The sequence below is a fragment of the Salvia hispanica genome, chromosome 1 (genome assembly GCF_029641045.1).
Source record: "Salvia hispanica isolate PSC_SH4W2 chromosome 1, Shi_PSC_v1, whole genome shotgun sequence".
Taxonomy (NCBI): Eukaryota; Viridiplantae; Streptophyta; class Magnoliopsida; order Lamiales; family Lamiaceae; genus Salvia; species Salvia hispanica.
This window is the reverse complement of record NC_142692.1, coordinates 39820842-39831972: the sequence shown is the minus strand read 5'-3', so window position 1 is coordinate 39831972 and position 11131 is coordinate 39820842. Positions and strand designations below refer to the sequence as shown.

The window sequence follows — 11131 nt, the reverse complement described above, 5'->3', positions numbered from 1 at the left end:
AAAACAACACTACATAAAATTATGTGCCGAAAAACAAACGTTTCATATTTATTGGGACGGAGGGAGTACAAAGTTATAAGCTAGGATGTTGAGATTAAGATCAAAGCAGTATAGTTATAAATAGTATTATCACAGCTACAAAATAAGACCTCTTACCAATTTAGACAAATATAGTAATATACATTGTCAAGAATTAAGAGAAGACTGAAGGAAAATGAAATGCATTCATCTACGGATATAACAATATTAATAGTGATGTATAATGTATACATTTAAAACTTGGATGAATACTCTTGTGAGTTGATTGGTCATGAAACTTGGATGTATAATAGTGATGTATAATGTATACATTTAATGTATATATTAAAAACTTGGATGAAACTGTGATGTATAATGTATGGAAGTCATACATGACCAATCAATTTAGTTTATGGAAAGTCTCGTCATGGAAACTCACAAGATTCATCCAAGTATTTAATATATACTTCCTCCGTCTCATAAAAGTTGAGTCGTATTTTTTTTAGTCTGTCCCAATAAAGTTGAGTCATTTCCTTTTCTAACAAAAGACAAAATATCTAATCACTCTTACTTTATTCCATCATTTACTTTACTCTCTCTTATCTTTCCTACTTTTTTCATCTCTCCTATTTATTTAATATAAATTCTTAATCTCTGTACCCAAAAGTTTTGTCTCAACTTTTATGGGACGGAGGGAGTACATTATAATCACTATTAATGTTTTTTCTTTCTCTTATTGCTGACACGTGTTGGGAGTTTAATTTTGCAATTCAAAGATTTCTTTTTTGTTTTTCTTACGGCTTGAAAGAGCATCTCCAAAGGGAGAGGTAAATAGAGACGTAAACTAATATAACTACCATATTTACCTTTTTTTCATGAAAATCATTCTCCAAGGGAAGAGGTATTTGAGAAGGTATTAAACTTTTTTTTCATTTTGAAGAGGTATCTTTACCTCTCCATCAATAGAGAGGTAAAATTTTATAATTACCATATTTGTCTTTTTTTTTCATGAAAAACCATTCTCCAAGTGAGAAGATATCACACTTTATGTTTTTTTAATGCATTTTGTACTATTATTCTATGTTTAAAAAATCATTTATCTTCCTATATACTCCCTCTGTCCCATTAAAAATGAAACGTTTTCCTTTTTTGGCTGTCCCATTAAAAATGAAACGTTTCCTAAAATGGAAACAATTCTATCTCTACTTTTTCATCTCTCTTACTTTACTCTCTCTTCTTTCACTCACAAAACAACACTACATAAAATCCCGTGCCGATCTCCAAATATTGCATTTTAAGTGGGACGGAGGGAGTACCTTTTTCCTTTAGAGTATATTTTTTTTAAAGGATATATTTCACTTTTTAAGAAGGTATATAGATGATATACCTTTTCTATATACCTTCTCCCTTAGAGATGTTCTAATAATACCTGTTGGATAATAGTTCTCCAATCAGTACTCCTAGTATTTTTTTATTGGTTGCACACATCACTTGGTGCATGAATGAAATCAGTCTAACCTTAGCCATCACTCGCGAAATTAAACTCCCAACACGTGTCGGCAATAAGAGAAAGAAGGCTTGTTATTTAAACCAGCCTTTGCAACTCATCAAATTTCACACAAGAGCCAGCACTAAAGAGAAACTGTGCATCAACTCTCTCTACCAAAAGCAAAAGGTAATTAATTTTCGTCATGCAAAGCTCTAGGAAAACAACTTAGAAATATTTAAATTTAATTATTTAATTATCTCTTAGATTATTACTACTACTCTTTTGAAAGGTTTGATCGTAATTCATTTTTTCACCTTTTAATTCACGCAGATAAATGGATCCACATCACGATTTATACTTTACCGGAATGACTTTTTGTCACTTAACTTCGTTTGATACTCGGGTGTTGGAAGTGCGAGATCAAGGCAATATAGGTATTTCTTTCTTTCTTTCTTTCCTTTTTATTCATTTATTATTTTTACATGATTCCAACTTATATACTTGCAACCTTTTAATTTTGTAGCTACTGGTGGTATAGCTATTGCTATCGTCGACATTATTTATTTCTTATCCAAGTTGAAATATGGGTGGGCTGAAAATATAGTCGAACTACAAGACGTATATCGAAAACATGTTGTCGATAGACCCCAACAATGTTGAAGCTATTCAACAAAAACCACCACTTATGGTCACAGTTGAACTATATCCGAGTTTTAGGCGCTTTGCCGGACATCAACATAGTGGGCCTCCATCGGTGAGTGTTAAGTTGGTATTTTTTTTTTTAATTTATAAATTTATGATGTTATTAATATTTATATAATTTGAATTTTGTAGAGAATATATCAAGGGGAACACAATCTGGGATGCCGAGTATAGGTCACGTTGTCTTGGTAGTTGGGTATTCTAGTGGCGGACATACGGAGGGGCTTGGGGGTCCAATGGAACCCCAAACAATTTTGAAAGTTCCTATATATTACATATTTATACTGTACTTACCAAAATTTGACATAGCCCAGTTGGTTAATAAGTTGCTCTTTTATCCCAGAGATCTGGGGTTTAATTCCCAGCGCCGAAAATAGTTCCATTTTGTTATGTTTTTCAGCTTTCTCATTTCTCTATGTTTGGATATTCAGTTATGTTTTTCAATTTTCTCATTTCTTTATGTTTGCTTTTAGTAGATTTTCAATTTTGTATTTTAATTTTCACGTACTAAACACACTATTCTTAATCTCCGTGTCCAAAACAAGTGTCCCAATTAGCAAGGAACAGAGATATTATACTATAGTAGTAAATTTAATTTTAAAGTTATATTTTTATTTAAAAAAAATATTCTTCAATATTATTTAGCCTCATAAAAATATAGCATGTATTATATTGTTCGTATTGGGATTGTTTCTGTCTATATTGACACCAAAAATATGTAACAATTGTTACAGTAGTTTAGAACCCCCAGTATAAAAATCCTGCGTCCGCCATTGGGTATTTTTACGAGGCTGAGTTGGGACTATATTACTTGTTGAAAAACTCATGGGGAAAAAATGCAGGCTGTATGGGTTATGCAAAAGTTGTAAAATCATTTATTACTATCTTTCTGATATATATATCAGAAACAATTAATCTAGTGCATGACCCAAGAGCTGAATTGTAATGAAACTTTTTTATGTTATATGCTAGGTTGGTGTACCTATATGTTGTTCTATCCTTGGATTAATGTGTTTCAATTAGTAATTTTTTTCTCTTTAGTTCAAACTTTTGTATGGAGCTTAATATGCCATAATTTAGCTGCTTTTAAACCCCTAGTACATTTTTGTTCGTTTATATAATGATAAATCCACTAATCTTAAAAAATGAAGTTATTAATTATTTTGAGGTTCAATAGATTTATTTATATATATATATATATATATATATATCCCTATATAGGGGTGCGTTAGGCTCCTTTGCACCCTAAGTGTCCTATTTCCTTCTTAATCTCAGCCCTTGGATCCTTGAATTGGATGGTTGTGATCAATGCATTATTAGTCTATAATGTTGCATTATTATCCGCTGTGCATTATTAGAATGAAAATGTGCATTATTAGCCGCTGTGCATTATTAGAATGAAAATGTGCATTATTAAATGACACGTGGCATTAATCTAACCGTCAGATGACAAAATTGTGGGGCTAGGATTAAGAAGGAAAAATGACAAAAGATATGAAAAATATTTGAATACATCCCTATATAGGGGTATATATATATAGGTCCATGATCAATTGAAATTTTTTAGGCTAATTGAGAAATGAGATGCCATATCAGCCACTCAATTTTATTAAATGAGTTGTCCAGATTTTGCCACACAAAAAATATTTTTAGATTAATTTATTATGAAAGGATATAATATAAAATTCAATGAAAACAAATGAAAACAACCTCTATTGAAACAGTCTCCCGTGATTTCTGACCTCTCTACATTCTCTCTCTAAATCCCCTTCCTTCTCACCGCCTCCTCCGTGCTGAATCTGCCACAGTTAATCGGAAAACCTTTGTCGTTGCAGCGGAGCTGCCGGCGATTGAAATCCTTATGACTGACGTCGGAGAATCCGATTCCAAAGAGAATCGAGGTGGATCCACTTGCATTCATCTTCCTCTCAACGGATTTTCGCAGGTGGTTCTGTAGAGACGCGATTCGTGCCTCCTTGGCGTCGATCTCGGCCTGCATTTGCTTCATGGTGATCTCGTACGTCTTCAACAGTGACTAACGCTCTTGAATCTCCGCCAGCATGAGCACCTCGTGCGGCGGCGACAAATCGATTTGTTGATTCACATAACGTTGCTTGAGATCGGAGAGCGCCTTCAGCTGGTCGACGACGGCTCGGTCCGGGGACCGAATGGCGTCGCGGTTGTACGGGATCCGAGACAATTGGAGCGTTTTCCAATTAAGATGGAGTTGTCGGCGATTGAGGTGGAGAAGGTGAGGAAGCCTTGATTTGCTCAAAGGCCAGACCACCGCTTCCACCGGAGGAAATTCCAAATTAAAGAAGAGAAATGTGAGTTTCTACTTTCTGATTATCGGATTTTCTGTTTGTAATTTCCTTTCTCGATTTTATGAATTCCACATTTTGATATACCAGAAATAGATATAGAACTGTAGAAGTACATTAGTTTGTTAGTATTTGTTTGATTAGGAATTTCGTTACTTTGGGTGATGGAATTGAAAATTAGGTTAAATAATTTGGGGGAAATGTTGGAGATGAAGAGGACTAACTTGTGTTGACATTTGATATACGCTATTGACATGTGTTATATGATCATAATCCCAGAACTTGTGTCAAATAAAAAAAATAAGATAAAATAGTTGTTATATTTTAATTACAAAAATTATTTTTGAGTTGTTGGCACTATATACGAGTTGTTGACAATCTATTGACATTTGATACGCAAGTTGTTGACATTTGATATTCTGGCTATTGATATATGAATTATAAGTGTTATTTTTTAGTTGTTGAAATTTTAATACGAATTGTTGACATTTGATATTCTGGCTATTGATATGTGAATTATAAGTGTTATTTTTTAGTTGTTGACATTTTAAACGATTAGGTCTTTTTTTTAAGGCTTGTGAAATCGAATTGGGGAAGATGCTTTTTTGTGTGTATTTTATCTAGGGGTTTGCGTTTAGCTGTTGGATACATTCCGTTTATGATTGCTTGCTTATGCAATTTGCATAATTTGAGAGATGAATCTGATTGGATTGCAGTTACCATGATAATTAATTTGCAACTTCTAAGGCTCTGCATATAGCTAATAAGATCAACTCTTCATCAACATTCCATGTATTGGAATCCTTTTTCCACCATCAGGTACATTGTGAATCTCCTACATCAGTTCTTAATCTTATAATTCATGAAATCTTGTGTGTGGTTAATTTTTTCAAGCGCGGTTGTGTAGTATAAAACTCGAATTACTTGGTTGAAGATTGCAATGCTGCATAACATGCTAACTGCACTTGAAATTGATTGATTGATTGAAAATTAAAACATGAACTATTTTATGGGAAGGTGACATTTAACAAGTCTAAAGCAGCTGTGAGGGAGCGTATATTAGACTTCGCAGCAAAGGCCCTTGGATCGTTGTCGTATTGTTCTGCAGTCAAATCCGGCTTCAACGACATGAATTATATGTAAAACATTGTTGTTGACATGGATTATATGTAAAACGTTGTTGTTGACATGAATTATATGTAAACCGTTGTTGTTGACATGAATTATATGTAAAACGTTGTTGTTGACATAAATAATATAGGTCGTTGACATGAAAATATTCGTTGTTGATATTAATTATTTGTAAAATGTTGTTGTTGACATAATAGTTGACATAAATAACATTTGATGTTGATATCGTGGTTGCCATAAATAACGTTTGTTGTTGACATCGTAGTTGACATAAATAATGTTCGTTGTTGACATCGTAGTTGACATAATGTCTTCGTAGTTGACATCGCGAAAATGACAATTATGCCCCCTAGTTGACATAATATTTGAGTAGTTGACATTGCGCGAAAATTGTGAATGAGTGGCTGAAAATGCATCTCAATTCTCAATTAAGCTAAAAAATCTCAACCTAACAAGACCCGTTGTTGATATTTGATTTTGCTCTCTATTGACATCTATTGTATGATTTTGTTTTTTAATTTTAAGATTTGTTTTCTAAGTTGTACACACTTTATACAAGCTGTTGACATTTGGTTATAAGTTGTTGACATTTCAATACAAGTTGGAGTCAGACTTGCCTCCATGCTACTTGCTGATGAGGGCGTCCAAGCTGCCCCAGTCCTGCCTGGAGGGGTAATTACAATTACAATTCATGTTTTTAAGGTTAATTACAATTAAAAATCATGTCAACTATATATACTAGCCATGTCAACAACTAATATAATTATGTCAACTATGGTGCATATCGTGTCAACGGTACATACAAGTCATGTCAACTACGGTACATATCGTGTCAACTACACGTACAAGCCATGTCAACTATGGTGCATATCGTGTCAACGGTACATACAAGTCATGTCAACTACGGTACATATCGTGTCAACTACACGTACAAGCCATGTGAACTATGTTACACACTATGTCAACTACACGAACAAACAATGTCAATTACACATAGAAACCATGTAAACAACAATTATAAGCCATGTCAACAACAATCGGAGTTGTTTTTTAGTTGTTAACATATACTAAAAGTTATTGACATTTTCTTGTTAGTTGTTGATATTTGATTTTGCTCTCTATTGACATCTATCTTATGGTTTTCTTTATTAATTATAATATTTGTTTTCTGAGTTGTTGACACTTTATACAAGCTGTTAACATTTGGTTATAGGTTGTTGACATTTCAACCAAGTTGTTGACATTTCAATACAATTTGTTGAACTAATTAACATTTGATATAACTGCTAAGTTCAAAATTCAGAATCCACAATAATAGTTTAAAAACCCATCCAACTATATAATTTAAGATTACTTACACATGGTGATGTAGTCATATAATTTAAGATTACTTAAACATATAATTTAATTATGCTAAATTATAATTCATGTTTTTAAGGTTAGTTACAATTAAAAATCATGTCAACTATATATATACTAGCCATGTCAACAACTAATATAATTATGTCAACTATGATGCTTATCGTGTCAACGACACATACAAGTCATGTCAACTACGGTACATATCGTGTTAACTACACATACAAACCATGTCAACTATGTTACATACTATGTCAACTACACACAGAACCATGTTAACAACAATTATAAGTCATGTCAACAACAATTATAAGCCATGTCAACTACACATAGAACCATGTCAACAACAATTATAAGCCATGTCAACTACACATAGAAACCATGCCAACAACAATTATAAGTCATGTCAACAACACGTACAAATCATGTCAACAACAATTACAACCAAATGTCAACTAAACTTTCAATCCATGTGAACAACAATTCAATCATTTTATAAAAACAATATACTATTTAATCTTAGTTTTAGTTATTTTATTTTAACAATATTCTTTCTTTCTCTTTCCCTTTCTCTTGTTGCTTTTATTTGTTCGTTTCAACTTGTGCGTCATCCATTGGGCCAGCAGCTGGTGGTGAGATAGGAGAGGCTGGTTCATTATTCTCATCACCCATTGTGTCCTCTTTTGTTCTTTTTACTTCTTTTTCTTTAGCACCCTATTGAATTCGTAATTTATAATTAATATCAAATTAATTTGAATTAATTCTAAATAACAAAAAATAAGATTTGGCTCACCCCTTTAGGATCATAACCTGGCGGTGTAGGGATATTTTCTCTGTTTCTTTCTTTTGTATACTGATCGTAAATTAGTTCTACAATGTTGTATATAAACTGTAGGAGTAATCTATTGTTAACTCAGAGAAACATATGTAAACAAAATGATGTACTTACTTCATCAAAGAAATGTCCAAATTTAAAAGTTGGAAATTCAGTCAAATCTTCAAGAACTTCCTTTTCTTTTTCAGCAATAACTATTGATTCAGATATTGTTTTCAAGTGATCAAAAGTATCAGGCTTGTCTTGAAGGAACGTCTTGGACAAATGAAGAAACTTGTCGGCCACAAATTCAAGTGGAGTCCGTTTGGCTTCCAAGTGCAGATCTAGCCATATCACACATCAATCCAAATAAAAAATTAGATTTGATGTGTGAGGGAGCTTCTTTAAGGACCCTGACAAGATTGATCTTCCCGTAATTCATGTGATTAATGTTTTTCACTACATTCTGTATGAATTCTTTTTGGGAGTAGGTTTTGGGAAGACCCAACACCACTGTCATCAACATCAGGCATTTGTTGTTGAGACACTTGTTCTTCCTCAATGGACCCAACTTCACCGCCAACGACTGCCTTTCTCTCCACCACGATATCATCTCCCGTCTCCTCCCCCATTACATCCTCTGGTCCAAAACATACAGTATATATATATGTACCACATCATTCATTCATTTATTCATTCAGGAAAACGCTTCATATTTTGGATTGGAGTGGAGCCACAGCTGTGCCTCACCGAAACACACCTCATCAAAGAGCTTCTGTCCAAATACAGTAGTCTCTCCGGGAAATCCTCGCTCCAGCAGCAGGGCTCCAAGCATTTCATCGGCCGCGGCCTCTTGAATATCGATTAGTGAAATCGATCCTGTTTATAATGTGAATATCACTATGTCAACAGTCATTCAAACAAGCATACACTATGTCAATATCTTGTTTATAATGCACAGTCTAATTAGTGAAATTGATCTTGTTTATAATGTGAATATAACTATATCAACATCCATTCAAACAAGAATACACTATTTCAACAATATACATTACATGTTAACAGATGTATATTTTTATAGCTATGTCAATAGCTATTGAATAATATATAAATAATCTTAAAAATTTAAATAAATCCTTAACTGGAAGGTGATGCTTGATGTTCTCCGATGTTCAATTGCGCTTCTTCAATTGCTAATCAACAAAAAAACCATCAGAAATTGAATTCATAAGAAAACTGATTATTCTAGTATTAATCACATTAAAATCATATTACTAATGAAATCGAAGAAGGAAAATCCCCCTAAAATCAAGGAAAATCAGAGAAATCATCCACAATTCTACCTCAATGTCGCAACCAGATCGGCGCCAAATTCTAGGAGGTAAATTGCGACGAGCACGGCATCAACTGCAGCAACTCAAGGAGGCCGAGAATTGTGACTGCTTGCAAGGTTGCTTCTCGACTATTGTCTCCCTCCATTTCATCGACAATAGCTGTAATTTCTTCGCTTTCTAGAAATCTGCAGACCGCTGAATTGTTGATCAGAGAATTTTATGGCATTAGCAAAAATCTCACAGCATAATCGTATGATTTCGAAGATTAGCAGATTTGCAGAATTGTATGAATGGTTTGAAGATTAGCAAATTTTGCAGCGAGAGCTTTAGAGAGAGTTTTAGGATATGATATGAAATACAATTTTATTTTTTCCACCATTTTATTAATGAAATGACAATTATACCCCCGTGTTGACATAATATGCTGGCTGTTGACATTTCATGAATTTTGTGGATTAATGGCCCATATTGCATCTCATTTCTTAATTAAGGTAAATAATCTCAACCTAACAAGACCATATATATATATATATATATATATATATATATATAGGATTGTGATCAATTGAGATTATTTAGGCTAATTGAGAAATGAGATGTAATATCAGCCACTCATTTTTATTAAATGAGTGGTCCAGATTTTGCCACACAATAAATATTTTTAGATTAATTAATTATGAAAGGGCAGAATGGTAAATTCATATTACTATCCCCATCCGCCTCTCGTCACCTCTGTAATTCCTTCTGCCATCTCTATTCACTCTAGATTCACCCAATTTTTCTCCTCAAAGTAACCCAATCTTTCTCATCTCGCTACTCAATTTTCAAATCCAGTTGTTTCATGCCATAATTGAAACTTGTTTGTAGCTCAAAATTCAAATCCAGTTGTTTCTCTTCAATGGCATTTGATAATTTGATGGCGATGGAGCAGCCATGGATGTTCCGCCCCCAATTCGGCGACGCTTGGATCGCCGACATCTTTGCCAAGGAAACCGATACCCTAACAAAGGCTCTGCAGAAATCGATCTCCACGACCTCGTCCGCCGGCGACGCCTTCTCCGCTGAGATGGCCTTCGCCAAGCCCTCTCCGCCGACCCCCTCCGATGGCTCCGAGAACGACGCTGCGGTGTCGAAGCAGCCCTCTCCTGTCGCCGCAAAGGAGAAACAACAGCCTTCCGATGCGTCTTCTTTCAAGAAGTAGCTGCAGGAAATGCAAAAGCAGCTCGAGAAATTGAAGATCGAGAAGGAGCAGACCGATGAGATGTTGAAGGCCAAAGAGAACAGCTCGAGACTCGAGATCGGGAGAAAGAGAAGCTCAAAATTGAGCTCAGGAAATTACAGAAGATCAAGGAGTTCAAACCTACAGTGGTTAGCCCTAATTCGATTAATTGCTTTCGCAATAGCTCAATTGCACAATTGCGTTTCATCTCACCTTGATTACCCCTATTTCAGTTGATTTTAAAATTGCTTAATTGCATTTCATCTACCATGTTTTAATCCGAATTCATCTATTTGAGACATCCCCAAATTTAGTTGAATCACTAATACTTAGAGCTGCAATTCTTAATCTGCAACAAGAGTTGAGCTTCTTTTGATTCTTTGAGCTGAATTTGGTTTTGCAATTTTTGGATATCTATTTTCAATTTTCATCACTCTCTGTCTTCATTAACCAACCATGGTTAGGTTGTCTAGAGAGAGAGAGAGAAAATTGGGAGAAATTCCAATTTTTACAAGTTCGTTGACATTAATTATATAGGTCGTTGACATAAATTATATAGTTCGTTGACATAATAACGTTTGTTGTTGTTTGTTGACATAAATTATATGTAAATCGTTGTTGTTGACACAAACAATATGTCGTTGACATGAAAATATTTGTTGTTGACATTGATTATTTGTAAAATGTTGCTGTTGACATAATAGTTGACATAAATAAAGTTTGTTGTTGACTCGTAGTTGACAT

The 11131-nt window shown here is 34.0% G+C and overlaps 1 long non-coding RNA gene across 1 annotated transcript; it reads left to right on the top strand.

The window, feature by feature from the left end:
• Positions 1-1644: 1644 nt before the first annotated feature.
• On the top strand, positions 1645-2701 carry LOC125217992 (uncharacterized). The gene is made up of 4 exons (XR_007175855.2): positions 1645-1693; positions 1838-1941; positions 2031-2261; positions 2342-2701. It is a non-coding gene; the product is annotated as an uncharacterized LOC125217992 (long non-coding RNA).
• Positions 2702-11131: the final 8430 nt, after the last annotated feature.